General features: G+C 42.3%; 1 protein-coding gene across 1 annotated transcript in view; it reads right to left on the bottom strand.

The window, feature by feature from the left end:
* LOC127455088 (transmembrane protein 121-like) overlaps window positions 1-10838 on the bottom strand; it is a 43966-nt gene extending 33128 nt beyond the window's left edge. Inside the window, exon 1 of the mRNA XM_051722668.1 lies at window positions 10744-10838. The gene's annotated coding sequence lies outside the window, so the exon portion shown is untranslated. The remainder of the gene's footprint in view (window positions 1-10743) is intronic.
* Window positions 10839-14728: the final 3890 nt, after the last annotated feature.

The raw sequence follows: 14728 nt of genomic DNA, 5'->3' as shown, positions 1-14728 counted from the left end.
GTCAGATATGCCTGTGTGGCTGAGGAATACTGTGTTATGAACTGTCACCCAGTATCAGGGAAGAAGAATGAATCTGACTAATATACAGAATCTATTACAGGAGAATATGTTCATTCAAGCATCACAAAGAATGGAAACCTTGTTCTGATACCTGTGTACCTACAGTATACAAAAATACAAGCAAATAAATGTTTATATAAGATGTTTTCAGCACTAAAGTGACATCTCACATTCTGAAAAGAATTCTATTTGCTTTGATACATTTATTATGTCTGATGTCTGTTATGTGAAACTACTGTATGCTAGTTACTGCATCATGATGACATCATGATGCAAATTAACTAATACACAACTAGGTTATTATGGGAACTCATGTTCACTTGGGACAATGGATTGCACCTCTATATTGGGGCATAGTGGATTTTTTTGTTTCGGAAAAAAGCTATTGATTACAGTGCTTGCAAGGTGTTCTAAACACAAACCCAAAGTATTCAACTTCTGCGGTTCAGCTGGAACTGCTTAATGTGCAGACTCCATTTGAACATTGTTTTGAAGATAATTTTAGCTTTATTTTTTGTGATGTAAACTTTTGTACTACTACTAATAATGATTAGTATTCATTTATGCTAAATAAATAAATATTGACAAAATATTCAGTTAAATATCATAATGTTGTAATATAGTCATGGTAATATTTGCATACTGAATTATGATTGGTCTTGCCTTTCTTGCATATGTTAAACAATTTACAGCTTTAGGGGGCGTTTAGCTAGACACAAGTGTATTGAAAAGAACAGAGCGCAGGTGTTTCATTTTTAAAAGATATTTTTAACTTGAAACAACGTCTCAAAACAGCACATAGACACTGAAAAAGTGCAAAGGTCAAAGGCATCCATCTAGTGCATGCTTACATATAAAAACTAGAGCTGTCAAAGTTAACTCATTAACGCATTCGATTTAATAAAAACAATTTAATGCATATATTTTTCTTAACCACGATTAACGCATTTACCGTAAATAAAGCATAAACCAGCATAAACACTGTGCGGAGTAGGGCAGAACCTTTGCGATGTGTCAGCCTGGCGTCAGTACACTGACACACACACCACAAACACACGACAGCGTGTCAGTGATGAAATGATGGGAAAAGGAGCTCCAAATGCTATTTGTTGTAAAAAACAAGCCCAGATGGGACTGGTGACCAAATTGAAATCAAATACTTTGCAGCCTCTGTAATGCACAGTTTAAGTACCACATAAGCACATCAAGTATTAACTATAACTAAAATGCAGAATGAGACTTTGTTTGTAAGCGCTTTTCATGTGGAGTTCAAAGTGGCGCTTGATGTTGGCGTTGACACACTGATGCAAATCGTGAATGCGGCTGCACGATTGCTGTAGCAAAGTGAATAGCCACAGTCTGCCGGCTGATTAATATTGTGGAGGATGAAAGTTTAATAGATTTAATGTCCATTGCAATGAATATGCGACCTATGTGGGGACTAGTTGTTTTAATTAGTCAACCTCCCACTTAGACTTTGGGAAACGTTTAATGTTACTTGAATTCAGAATCAGAATCAGCTCTATTGCCAAGTATGCCCACACATACAAGAAACCTGTCTTGGCAACAGGAGCTTCCAGTGTACAGCAACACAAAAACAATACAAAAACAGCAGCAAAGACATAGATAATAATAAAAAATAGTTATACACATACGTACATACACACACAGACACACACATACATACATACACACATACGTAGTGCAATCTAATACAAATCTGTTATCTGTTATGTACAGTGCAAATACAAATCTGTTATGTACAGTGCAAATGTTTTTTTGGTTGTTTTTTTTTGTTGTTGTTGTTTTGTTTTTTTTAGAGGAATGAAATGGCAGAAGAGGTTGGATGTGTTGGATAAATATAAAAAAGACTAAACTGTGTATTGCACATAGTTATTGCTCAATGGGGCAATTTAACTGTTCATGAGATGGATAGCATGAGGGAAAAAACTGTTCCTGTGACTGACGGTTCTGGTGCTCAGAGCTCTGAAGCGTTGGCCAGAAGGCAACAGTTCAAAAAGGTAGTGGGCAGGGTGAGTGGGGTCCAGAGTGATTTTTCCAGATTTTTTCCTCACTCTGGAAGTGTATAGTTCTTGAAGGGGGGCAGGGGGCAACCAGTAATCCTTTCAGCAGTCCGAACTGTCCTTTGTAGTCTTCTGATGTCTGATTTCATAGCTGAACCAAACCAGACAGTTATTGAAGTGCAGAGGACAGACTCAATGACTGCTGAGTAGAACTGTATCTGCAGCGCCTGTGGTAGGTTGAACTTCCTCAGCTGGCGAAGGAAGTACAACCTCTGCTGGGCCTTTCAATGTGTGTCTCCCACTTCAGCTCCTGTGAAATGGTAGTGCCCAGGAACCTGAATGACTCCACTGCTGCCACAGTGCTGTTTAGAATGGTGAGGGGTTCAGTGTTGGGGTGTTCCTCCTAAAGTCCATAATCATCTCTACCTTTTTGAGTGTGTTCAGCTCAAGGTTGTTTTGACTGCACCAGACAGCCAGCTGTTCAACTTCCCTTCTGTATGCAGACTCATCGTCATCTCGGATGAGGCCGATGACAGTGGTGTCGTCTGCAACTTCAGGAGCTTGACAGAGGTGTCCATGGCGATGCAGTCATTGGTGTAGAGGGAGAAGAGTTTTGGGGAGAGCACACATCCCTGGGGGGCACCAGTGCTGATTGTACAGGTGCTGGAAGTGAATGTTCCCTGTCTCACAAGCTGCTGCCTGTCCATCAGAAAGCTGGTGATCCACTGACAGATAGACATGGGAACAGAGTTTTGGTGTAATTTATTCTGGAGTATAGCTGGGATGATGGTGTTGAAAGCTGAACTGAAGTCCACAAAAAGGATCCTTGCATATGTCCATGGTCTGTCCAGATGTTGCAGGATATGATGCAATCCCATGTTGACTGCATCATCCACAGACCTGTTTGATCGATAAGCAAATTGAAGGGGATCTAGAAAGGGTCCAGTGATGTTCTTCAGGTGGGCCAACACCAGTCTCTCAAATGATTTCATGACCACAGACATCAGGGCGACAGGTCTGTAGTCAGTAAGCCCTGTGATTTTTGGTTTCTTTGGGACAGGAATAATGATTGAGCATTTGAAGCAGCATGGGACTTCACACTGCTCCAGTGATCTATTGAAGATCTGTGTGAAGATGGGGGCCAGCTGGTTAGCACAGGATCGAAGACATGCTGGTGAGATGCCATCTGGGCCTGAAGCTTTCCTCGTCTTTTGTTTCCGAAAGTCGCGGCTCACATCATCTTCACAGATCTTAAGTGCAGGTTGAGTAGCAGGAGGAGGGAGGAGGGGGTTGCAGGAGGTGTTGGTGTTTGTGTGAAGTGAAGGTCAGAGTGGGTGTGGGGTGTGAGATTGGGCCTTTCAAATCTGCAGTAGAACACATTCAGGTCATCAGCCAGTTGTTGATCCACCACAGGGTTGGGGGTAGGAGCATGCCACTCAACACTGATGCAGGGTCGTTAGCTGAAAACTTGTTTTTCAGCTTCTCAGAGTATCTTCTTTTAGCTACTCTGATTTCCTTGTTCAGTGTGTTCCTGGCCTGATTGTACAAGACTTTATCCCCACCTCTGTAAGCATCCTCTTTGGCCTGACAAAGCTGCCTGAGCTCTGCTGTAAACCACGGTTTGTCATTGTTGAACTTTAAATAAGTCCTAGTTGGAATGCACATATCCTCACAAAAACTGATATATGATGTAACAGTATCTGTGAGCTCGTCCAGATTGGTGTCTGCAGCCTCAAAAACACTCCAATCAGTGCAATCGAAGCGGGCTTATAGTTCCCGCTTTGCTTCATTGGTCCATCTCTTTACAGTCCTTACTACTGGCTTGGTTGATTTTATTTTTCTGCCTGTAGGTTGGAAGAAGATGAACCAGACAGTGATCAGAGAGTCCCAAAGCTGCTCTAGGGACAGAGCGATATGCATCCTTTATTGTTGTGTAGCAATGATCCAGTATGTTCCTGTCTCTGGTTGGGCATGTAATGTGCTGTTTGTTTTTGGGAAGTTCATGTGTGAGATTTGCTTTATTAAAACCCCCAAGAATAATAATAACTGAGTCCGGGTATTGTTGTTCCGTGTCTGTGATTTGATCAGCCGGCTGTTGCAGCGCTATGTTCACACACGCATTTGGCGCGATATACACACTCACCATAATAAACGAAGAATACTCCCACGGCAAGTAGAAAGACTTACAGTTAATAAAGAGCGCTTCCAAATTAGGACAGCACATCCTCTTTAACGTTGTTACATCTGTACACCAACTTTCATTGATGTAAAAGCATGTTCCACCGCCTCTCGTTTTCCCTGTTAACTCCGCGATGCGATCCGCTCTAAACAGCTGAAAGCCCGGCAGATGTATTGCGCTGTCCAGAATGGCTTCACTCAGCCAGGTTTCTGTGAAGCACAAGGCAGCAGAGGTTGAAAAGTCCTTGTTTGTGCGGGTGAGGAGATGTAGTTTGTCCGTTTTGTTAGGAAGAGAGCAGAGATTCGCAAGATGAATGCTCGGCAGGGCTGTTCGAAAGCCGCGCCGATGGAGTTTGACCAGTGCACCGGCTCGTCTCCCTCGCCTGCGTCTCCTGAACAACAAAGCCACGCCTCCAACTAAAATGCCCAGCAAAACGTCTGAATATTCAAAAACCAGGAAAAGATTGTCTGGTATAAGCTGTCGAATGTTCAGCAGTTCGTCTCTGGTTAAACTGACTGGAAAAAGATTACTAAACACAGGACAAACAAACAAAAACTACAAAACAATAGGAGCGTTCCACACTGAGGCGGCCATCCGCGGCACCATCATGAGATGGCGCCTGTATATGTATATGAGTATATGAGAGTATATTGGTGCTATTTTAGTACATTTCTATCTTTATACTGTGGAAGGCTTTGTTTAGAAAATGTTAATTAAGCATTATTGTTACATATTGTTTTGTTAAATTTCCTAAGAAGGAAATAAATGCATTTTGACAGGAAAAGAAGTATAAAGGGTCAAATTTTATCAATTTCAATGTAAAATATCAATTTAACATTTTTAATCGACAGAAAGATTTTTGCTAAATTATAATATGTGGCTCCTTACACATATCGTGGCAGTTCCAAGGTGAAATGTCCACTGAATGGCGCTAAATGCGAGTAAAAGTTTCTCCCGAACAGTTTTTTTTTTTTAAGTTTAATGCCCTATCAAGTTTTAAATCAACAAAACCTCCTAACCCTAAACCTTAAATTGAAACTTAACCGATAGTGTCGTATAATGCAAATATGACATGAAAAATGCAATTGCTGAAGCAACCACATAATTTTGTGGTGCCTCTTTGACACTTTTGACTCACGTGTTGACTCACATGCTCTTCGGGACTTGTACCCCTACCCAGGACTTTTGCATCGCAAATGCAACACTTTATTACAGCTACTGTGTAATTTAACCGCACACAAACCAAACGTTCAAACGTTTACTTGCACTATATTAAAAATGTTTTGACATCATAAGATAGCACTGTGTGAGGAACAGGGCGAAAAGTATGTTTATGAACTGATAATCTGCCCTTTTACTCGTGATTTGTGTGAAAGGGAATAAACGTTGTTGTTTTAGTGCATCTAGTGTTCATTTCACCAGGCACACAAAAATTATTTAGCAAATATTTAATTATAGAGACCAGGTTACAAAACGCGTTCATTGTGGACGGCCCTTACACTGAATGTCTGCAGCCAGCTCAAAACAAGATGCATATTAAGTGTCATGACAAAGGCAAAATGGCTCAAACAACTGTGATTTACACAGATCCAAAGCCTAAAACTTTAAACCCTATTCCTTTGCTGCCTTGAAAAATCTAGTTTAAAGTGTTCCCTCCATTTGACAATGGACACAGTAACCAGACAGATACACCATATCAGTACATTACATTTACAGCTACATTATTAATGCCTGGCTTAAAAATATCTGATAGAATTGAATTACAGATTGCATGTTGTGTCAGTGTTGATAAGTAGGCCATCCACTGGCAGTGTCCCTCATGTCTCAAAGAAACAAGGTTGTTAAGTGCAGATATATGAGGGCAATAATATACGGGACAGCCAACCATATGTTATCAAGGTTGATGATAAACAGTATAGTATATAGGGCTAAGAAACAACAAATTGATTGTGCAGTTGCTAATGTTTTTTTTTATTTAGACTGTTTATGCTCTTTTTATCCATCTGATATTACAGGACTTCCACCAATGCATGCTGAACATTACTGTGTAATATTCTGTATGCTCTTTATTTTTACGCACTGACTACACTGTAAACTGTGTCTTGTGTGCAGGTTGATTGTTGCCTTGGGAGCAACTCACCAAGTCCCCTTCCTTTTAAGTGAAAACTTAATGGCAAATAAACTCAAACTTTGATTCTTATGTGGTTAACAGTACATCAGAGGTGTGTGTGTTCATACATGATGCTTAAATGACAGCTACAACATGAAGCTGCTTCTTATTATAACACACACACTGACTAGGAAAATACTGGATGAGCACAATCAGAAAGTTCTATCATACAGCTGGCTATCAGTCCACATGCTGAAAGGCTCTGTATGTGCATTCAGCATGCTGTCTCCTGGGCAATACAGCTAGATGTGGGCTTACAGATCCAGGCCTCCTACAGCTGCATAACTCAGGCAGCAGTCATGGGAAGAGGGTCTGCATCCAGCCAACCACAGTCAAATGCTTCACTTCACAAAATGGCCTTACCAGCTGTCCGTGCTGACATTGTGACAGTAATTAGCCAGCGGGAGGTTTGAACTGGCAGGGAGGCAGTTAGCCTGTCTGCCTGCAAATGGAGGCGGTCATGTCACACATATGAAACCCTGGAGGAGATTGAAAACCTGCAGGTGGAAATTCCATGGCCTGCTAGCAGCGGGTGAGAATGCACTGGTCATACTGATGTCCTGATAATGGGCAGACAGGATAGTCAGAGGACGGGGAGTTGGGTTTGGTGTTCTGAAAACCCATTTCAGTCTTTATGCAGAGGAAATTGAGATAAAGTGCATTTCTCTTAGCCTGCAGAAAATCCCAGGCTATTCTGTGTGCCATAATCAGATCAGTGGGAGAGTTTGCTTAAAGTCATAATGAAATCAAAATCAACCCTATTTACTTTCCTAATACACACCTTTCTGGTTTTATTGTGCATGATTAATTGGTAAATGTTAATCCAAAGGAAAACAAATTTGTCTTTGTAATCTTTTAAAATTCAATAACTTGCTCCATCTCTGAAATGACTTTCCTTTTCGGCTGATGTTACGAATCCTTCTTTTTTAACCCCTCCACTTCATTGCCCTGGCTCCATTCTCACACACTTTGCACAATCTAGTTAATTCCTGATTGATAAAATTGGGTCCCTGCCCTAAATAATTTATCATGTGATATCCTGTTTCACTCAGAAATACATCCAATTACGGAAGTAAACTGGGCTGTAAATACCATTTCATCTTGACATAAAATACCCCATGAAATGACTTGAGAATTGCAGTTTTCTTTCCTGTGTTGAAGTATTTCCTATTGACACAGGAAGCTGGAGCAGAACATATTGAAGGGCTTGTCCCTTTTTTAAATAGTCAAAAGCTTTTAGTTTGTCACAGCCATGAACATGATTTGCTACTTGTTATTGGTGGTCAGAGGTAGATAGCAATACACCTAATAAACATGCAAAAAAATTAAATAAATTCTAGACCAAATAGTTTTCCTAAAAATGTATGTCCATATATGTGGACAGTGGGACTACGTTATAAAATGTTAAATAATTCCAAGCTATAGAAAATCAGTTTGATTGATTAAAGAAGATTTTAATCAATTTGTTTATCATGTTTCCAGGAGTGTTGGTTATTCATGTTTTTGAGACATTACAGACATTACATCAGAAATTAGCATAAATGATTCTGATTCAAAGTAATATAGTAAAAATTCTGAATCTATGAATGAAATGTTGAGTTGTCCAGACATCATCTGCAGCCTGAAACTGAATGTTTGGTCAGATTTTAGGACTGAATGCACTTAGCTGCATAGGAAGGCAATAGGATGCTCCCTTGCTCCCTGTTTAGTGAATGACTAAACCTCCAGTGTGCTGTCTGTCTGCACTCCTCTCAGAACAGTTCGAAATCACCTTATGTTCATCCTAACTCCATATAAAGCCTCTGAAAGCAAAATGTTTCTGCTTTTGGATGAACCCATTGATCCTTAGTGTGATATTGCACAGTAAATATAGGATTTTTCAGGAAAAAATGCATTAAAGTACACAATAGTGTATATTGTGTTTAGCAGCTTGACGTTTCACGGTGGATTGCTCAAATTTTAAAAATGTCATATCGGATGAAACTAGAGACTCGAATCTTTTGACTCAAACAGGTTTCAATATAAAAACTTAATTAGGTTTCTTACCACATGTCATTTTGTTGGCGTTTCTTCCAAATACATACTCCGGTGTGATCGGCACCATGTTGTTTGCTCACATGGCTCGTTGTTGCGTTGAAAGTTTAACCTTTTACTGAGAGCACAGAATCTTCTGAACTGAAATCAGTCGGTTTAAATGAATTTAAATTATGCGTTGTGTATAGCAAAGCCAAAAACACATTGTCCACGCATGTATGTTTCCCACATAAATGTGTCTAAATCACTCAAACAACTTGATATTAATTTATGTGGGCTCACTGGCCACATAAAAAGTCCAATGTGACATTTTAAAGCACAGATACATAATCACTATATATTATGGAATATAAATCACATTAATATATAGACCCAATAAAATCATAAGTATCATTAGTAGACATACTTCGTTTTCTTCAGTCTCTCTGTATAGTAACACACTAATCAAACTAAGATGGCTTGCAGCTGAAGTGAATCACTTAAATCTTACTCAGTTGACATTTCTTACTCTAAAACACTACAACATTGTATTATGACACGGTGGTCCGAAAGAAACCTTACACCTCTGGCCTCTCATCATAATAAACCCAATAAATGATTAAGTGACAAAGTATATCCAACAGACATTAATGTAGAAATTTATAAAAGGGAGACCAGGGCAAGTTGTCACATGGAAAAGTCACAAGACAAGTTGTTGCTGTGATTTTGTATGTCAGTTGTTGCAACCTTTGAATTCAATCCTCCACACTTAAATTCCAATATCAACATAGGTTTTTGTAATAGTTCCTGGGTAAACAAGTTAAAACAACACTGGGATATTTTAGAGCAAGGGTCAACTATATAATGAAGGTAGATATTAACAGAAAGGTTGAACTGTGTTATTTGGTATTTTTCATAAATATTAGGTTGGGGCACATCACATTTTTACTAGGGTAAGTGGCATGTCTTTATGTTGTAATTTTAAACCATTTATTAATTACAACTTCTGATGGCCAAAACAATGGTTTAATATTTTTGTGCATTTAATGACAGGTTCCCATTTTGACATCTTACTCCATGTGACAACATACCCCGCTGTTGGGGCATGTTGTCATACAAAGTATATTTTCCCCCCTCAACAATAACAGTTAGAATGGTTTGTTTGTTTGTGTGTTTTTTTGTACCAAGACCATGTGTGTCTATACAGAAACTGACTTTCAAAAACAAACATACCCTCAGAAATATTCACTAGAGAAAAAGTGTGAAGACTAGCCTTGGTCTCCCTGATTTCTTACTCTAAAACACTGTGAAAAACACTATAGTCAGGTGGAAACCACTTTGCCATCCCATCATTACTGTAAAAACCCAACAAGCATCAGTGACCAACCAAATAAGCGGAAAAGGAAGATCCCAAAATTCATAAGCAATACATAAGCAAGCCTACCGATAAAAGGATAAGCGCATGGATGGTCGAGAGTTGAAAGGGTTTGAGAATCCCTCAGGTTGTTGATGTGTCACATGAGGCGCCCGAGGGCTCGCGCTCTTGGCTTACCTCAGAGCACACTGCAGCAGAAAAATCACCGCGGGCTCCGCGCGAGTGCTGGAAGTGGAAACGGATGGCCGAGTAGTGTGAAAACCCCCTTTAAACCCCTTTAGGTGCTAGAATGTTTTTCAGTCAATGGAAACAGAAGCAAACGTCCAGACCACTGTTTGAGATACTGAGGGAAATATCGGTCCCTCAATGTAGCTGTTGGAGCATCTCGAGCCGCCAGAGGAAAGCTTCAACGGAAGTATGTTGGTGGTGACCGTTATCACCATTCACAGACCATAGTCTGACCGGCTTATACAGAGATTAATGCCTGAACAAACAACAAAAATATCTCAAATACCTTTCACGTTGTTTCGGTATCACAACAATAGCCTACACAATCGTCTGTTAGACGCACGAAATCCGTGTTTCGTTAGTTATTCAAGAGCGCTGTTTGTCCATAAATTTACAAACTAATGCTTTAGCGATAAAAACTGCACTAAAAACTCACAGATGCTAACCGAACCCATTAAACGCCGATATATATCACGATAATCTACTTCTTGTCCACACATGTACTAAGCCAGCCATTAACGAATTGTCCTTCCCTTCACCGGTTCCCGTCATGCAGCCAGTTTAATTAAGTTGATATTAATTTAGGAAGCGCATCGCGCCTTATGTGTTCGGCACGGCTCATTGCACAACGGGTAATTCATGATTTTGACAGGAAACCCTCCCTTATCCGAAAAGACCGTTCAGCAGACTGTACCTCTGGCATCCGCTGTCCAAGGTGCTGATCCTGAGAGGAGATTGATGTTTCTAGAGTGATTTAATCCGCATCAAGCGCACGATGAAAAAAAAAAAGCGTGATGGAAAACAGTGTTGCGTTTAACGTTTAAGAGATGTCGCCTCTAAAAGAAAAGCAATTTCTTGTCAAAACTAGTGAAACGCGCGTGCACCAAACCACTGAAAGAGGAAATAGGCACGCGTGTGCGGGCCGGTCCACGTCAGTCCGTTCCACATTACTCTCTCTCTCTCTCTCTCTCTCTCTCTCTCTCTCTCTCTCTATCTCTCTCTCTCTGTGTGTGTGTGTGTGTGTGTGTGTGTGTGTATGTTTGTGTGTGTGTGTGATTCAGTCTTCCCTCACCCACCCAGCAGTGAACATAATTTATTGGCAATTTGCTTATGTTGGGAGACCGTCAGCCCAATGCCTTCCCCCTTTAGTGGATAGTGCAACAGCTAAATGAAAAACCCGTCAATATAGTGTGTGTGTGTGGGGGGGTGGGGGGTGGGTGTTGTATATGAAAATGTATACCTATTTCGTGCTCATCAGTTCGGGTATTTTGGCTCAGCTTCTCTATAATTTGGCACAGTTGTAGTGATTACCCTAAAAGAGGTTTTCATTAGTTTAAACGCACTGTGAACAAATTTCCCTCCACAGGATTTGCTATTAAAATACCTGAGAACTTTGAGGGACTTCCTAATTTGCTGTCTGCGTCTTGATTTATACCATTTCTTCTGGCTATTCGTTTAAAGGAATATTCCGGGTTCAATACAAGTTAAGCTCAATCCACAGCATTTTGGCATAATATTGATTACCACAAAAATTTGACTTGTTACAGTGAGGCATATAAAATGAAAGTGAATGGGGCCAAATTTTGGAGGGGTTAAAGTCAGAAATGTGAAGCTTAAAATGTTATACAAGCACTTACATTATATATATATATATATATATATATATATATATATATATATATATATATATAAACATACACATAAAGGTAAATAAAATGTAACTAAACATATCACATATAAGTGCTAATATAAAATGTAACCCCATTCTCTTCCATTTTAAGTGCCTCACTCTAACAAGCCAAATGTTTGTGGCAATTAATATTATGCCACAAATGCTGTATATATATATATATATATATATATATATATATATATATATATATATATATATATATATATATATATGAACTGTAAAGTAAATGCATATTGTTTATGTTTTGTGGCTATACTTTTGAAACAGTGATTATTTTTACATTTACGGATTGGCCCCATTCACTTCCATTGTAAGTACCTCACTGAAACCCAGATTTTTGCTTTTGTTTTTAAAGAAAATGAGGGTCATTTCAAAATAATTTTTAATGCGATAAAATCACTTACTATATCGCTTATCAATACAACAACTCCGTTGCCATGACGTCTTAACACCGAACACCCTCTAACACCGCAAAAAATCGGGTTAGGGTCAGGGTCGACTTTAATGAGATTGCCTTCAAGGACTGTTTCTGTTTTGAGCTGAATGAGCCGATCTCCTCCCTGATGCCTGACAGTTGGAGTACCTACAGTCTGACTCAGCATATCGACCTTGCCCTATTGATAAGTGGTTCACTGTTCACTGTGGGAGAGGCGGATAACGAGCCAGAGTCCCACGTCACGACCACCAAGCCAGAGTCCCATGTCACGACCACCAAGCCAGAGTCCTACGTCACGGCCAACGAGTCAGCATCACACGTCATGGTCGACGAGCCAGCGTTCCACATCATGGTCGACGAGCCAGCGTCCCACGTCATTGTCGGCGAGCCAGGGTCCCACGTCATGGTCGACGAGCCAGGGTCCCACGTCATGGTCGACGAGCTAGGGTCCTATGTCATGGTCGCCGAGCCAGGGTCCCACGTCATGGTCGCTGAGCTTGCGCCATCTTCTGCCCTGGATCCTGAGTCTGCTCCATGCCTTGTCACAACCACACCTGAGTCTTCTCCATGCCATGTCACAGCCACGCCTGAGTCTGCTCCATGCCATGTCACAGCCACACCTGAGTCTGCTCCATGCCATGTCACACCTCGGCCTGCTCCGTGCCATGTCATGCCTCGGCCTGCTCCATGCCATGTCACAGCCATGTCTGAGTCTTCTCCATGCCATGTCACAGCCACGCCTGAGTCTTCTCCATGCCATGTCACAGCCATGCCTGAGTCTTCTCCATGCCATGTCACAGCCATGCCTGAGTCTGCTCCATGCCATGTCATGCCTCGGCCTGCTCCATGCCATGTCACAGCCATGTCTGAGTCTTCTCCATGCCATGTCACAGCCATGCCTGAGTCTTCTCCATGCCATGTCACAGCCACACCTGAGTCTGCTCCATGCTATGTCACAGCAACACCTGAGTCCGCTCCATGCCATGTCACAGCCATGCCTGAGTCTTCTCCATGCCATGTCACAGCCACGTCTGAGTCTTCTCCATGCCATGTCACAGCCATGCCTGAGTCTGCTCCATGCCATGTCACAACCACACCTGAGACATCTCCATGCCATGTCACAGCCACGCCTGAGTCTGCTCCATGCCATGTCACCGCCATGCCTGAGTCTGCTCCATGCTTTGTCACAGCAACACCTGAGCCCGTCACAATAACACCTCAGTCTGCTTCACACCATGTCACAGCCGAACCTCAGTCTGCTCCATGCCTTGTCACGGCCAAGCTTCAGTCTGCTCCATGCCATGTCTCAGCCAAGCCCCAGACTGCTCCATGCCATGTCACAAGCAAGCCTTTGCTCCATGGTTCAGACCCGCCTCTGCTCCAGGTCCCACGTCATGGTGGGTGAGCTTGCGCCACCTTCTGCCCCGGATCCTGAGTCTGCTCCATGCCATGTCACAGCCACACCTGAGTCTGTTCCATGCCATGTCACACCTCGGCCTGCTCCATGCCATGTCACAGCCACGTCTGAGTCTTTTCCATGCCATGTCATAGCCACGCCTGAGTCTTCTCCATGCCATGTCACAGCCACGCCTGAGTCTGCTCAACGCCATGTCACAGCCATGCCTGAGTCTGCTCAATGCCATGTCACAGCCATGCCTGAGTCTGCTCAATGCCATGTCACAGCCATGCCTGAGTCTGCTCAATGCCATGTCACAGCCATGCCTGAGTCTGCTCCATGCCATGTCATGCCTCGGCCTGCTCCATGCCATGTCACAGCCATGCCTGAGTCTGCTCCATGCCATGTCATAGCCATGCCTGAGTCTGCTCCATGCCGTGTCACAGCAATGCCTCAGCCTGCTCCATGCCATGTCACAGCAATGCCTCAGCCTGCTCCATGCCATGTCACAGCAACTCCTCAGCCTGCTCCATGCCATATCACAGCAATGCCTGAGCCCGTCACAATAACGTCTCAGTCTGCTTCACGCCATGTCACAGCCAAACCTCAGCTTGCTCCATGCCATGTTACAGCAATGCCTCAGCCTGCGCCATGCCATGTCACAGCAATGCCTGAGCCCGTCACAATAATGCCTCAGTCTGCTTCACGCCATGTCACAGCCGAACCTCTGTCTGCTCCATGCCATGTCACAGCCAAGCTTCAGTCTGCTCCATGCCATGTCTTCAGCCAAGCCCCAGACTGTTCCATACCATGTCACAAGCAAGCCTTTGCTCCATGGTCCAGGACCGCCTCTGCTCCACGGTCCTGGCCCGCTTCTGCTCCATGGTCCAGACCTGCCTCTGCTCCACAGTACAGGCCCGCCCTGCCTCTGCTCCAAAGTCCAGGTCTGCCTCTGCTCCACGGTCATGTTTCATGTCATGTGGTCCCCTGGTCATGTTATTTCATGTTTCCCTCCATGTTCATGTGTCTTGCTTTCATTGGTTTATTGTCATGTTACCTTGTTATTAGTTCTGACTTGTCAATGGTTATCATTGTCATGTTTCTTCCTTGTCCATGTATTTAAGCCTCATGTTTGCCATTGTCCATTGTCAGGT

This window comes from Myxocyprinus asiaticus, chromosome 17, assembly GCF_019703515.2.
Source record: "Myxocyprinus asiaticus isolate MX2 ecotype Aquarium Trade chromosome 17, UBuf_Myxa_2, whole genome shotgun sequence".
Lineage (NCBI taxonomy): Eukaryota > Metazoa > Chordata > Actinopteri > Cypriniformes > Catostomidae > Myxocyprinus > Myxocyprinus asiaticus.
The sequence above is the reverse complement of the archived record's forward strand: the minus strand, read 5'-3'. Positions and strand labels throughout refer to the sequence as shown.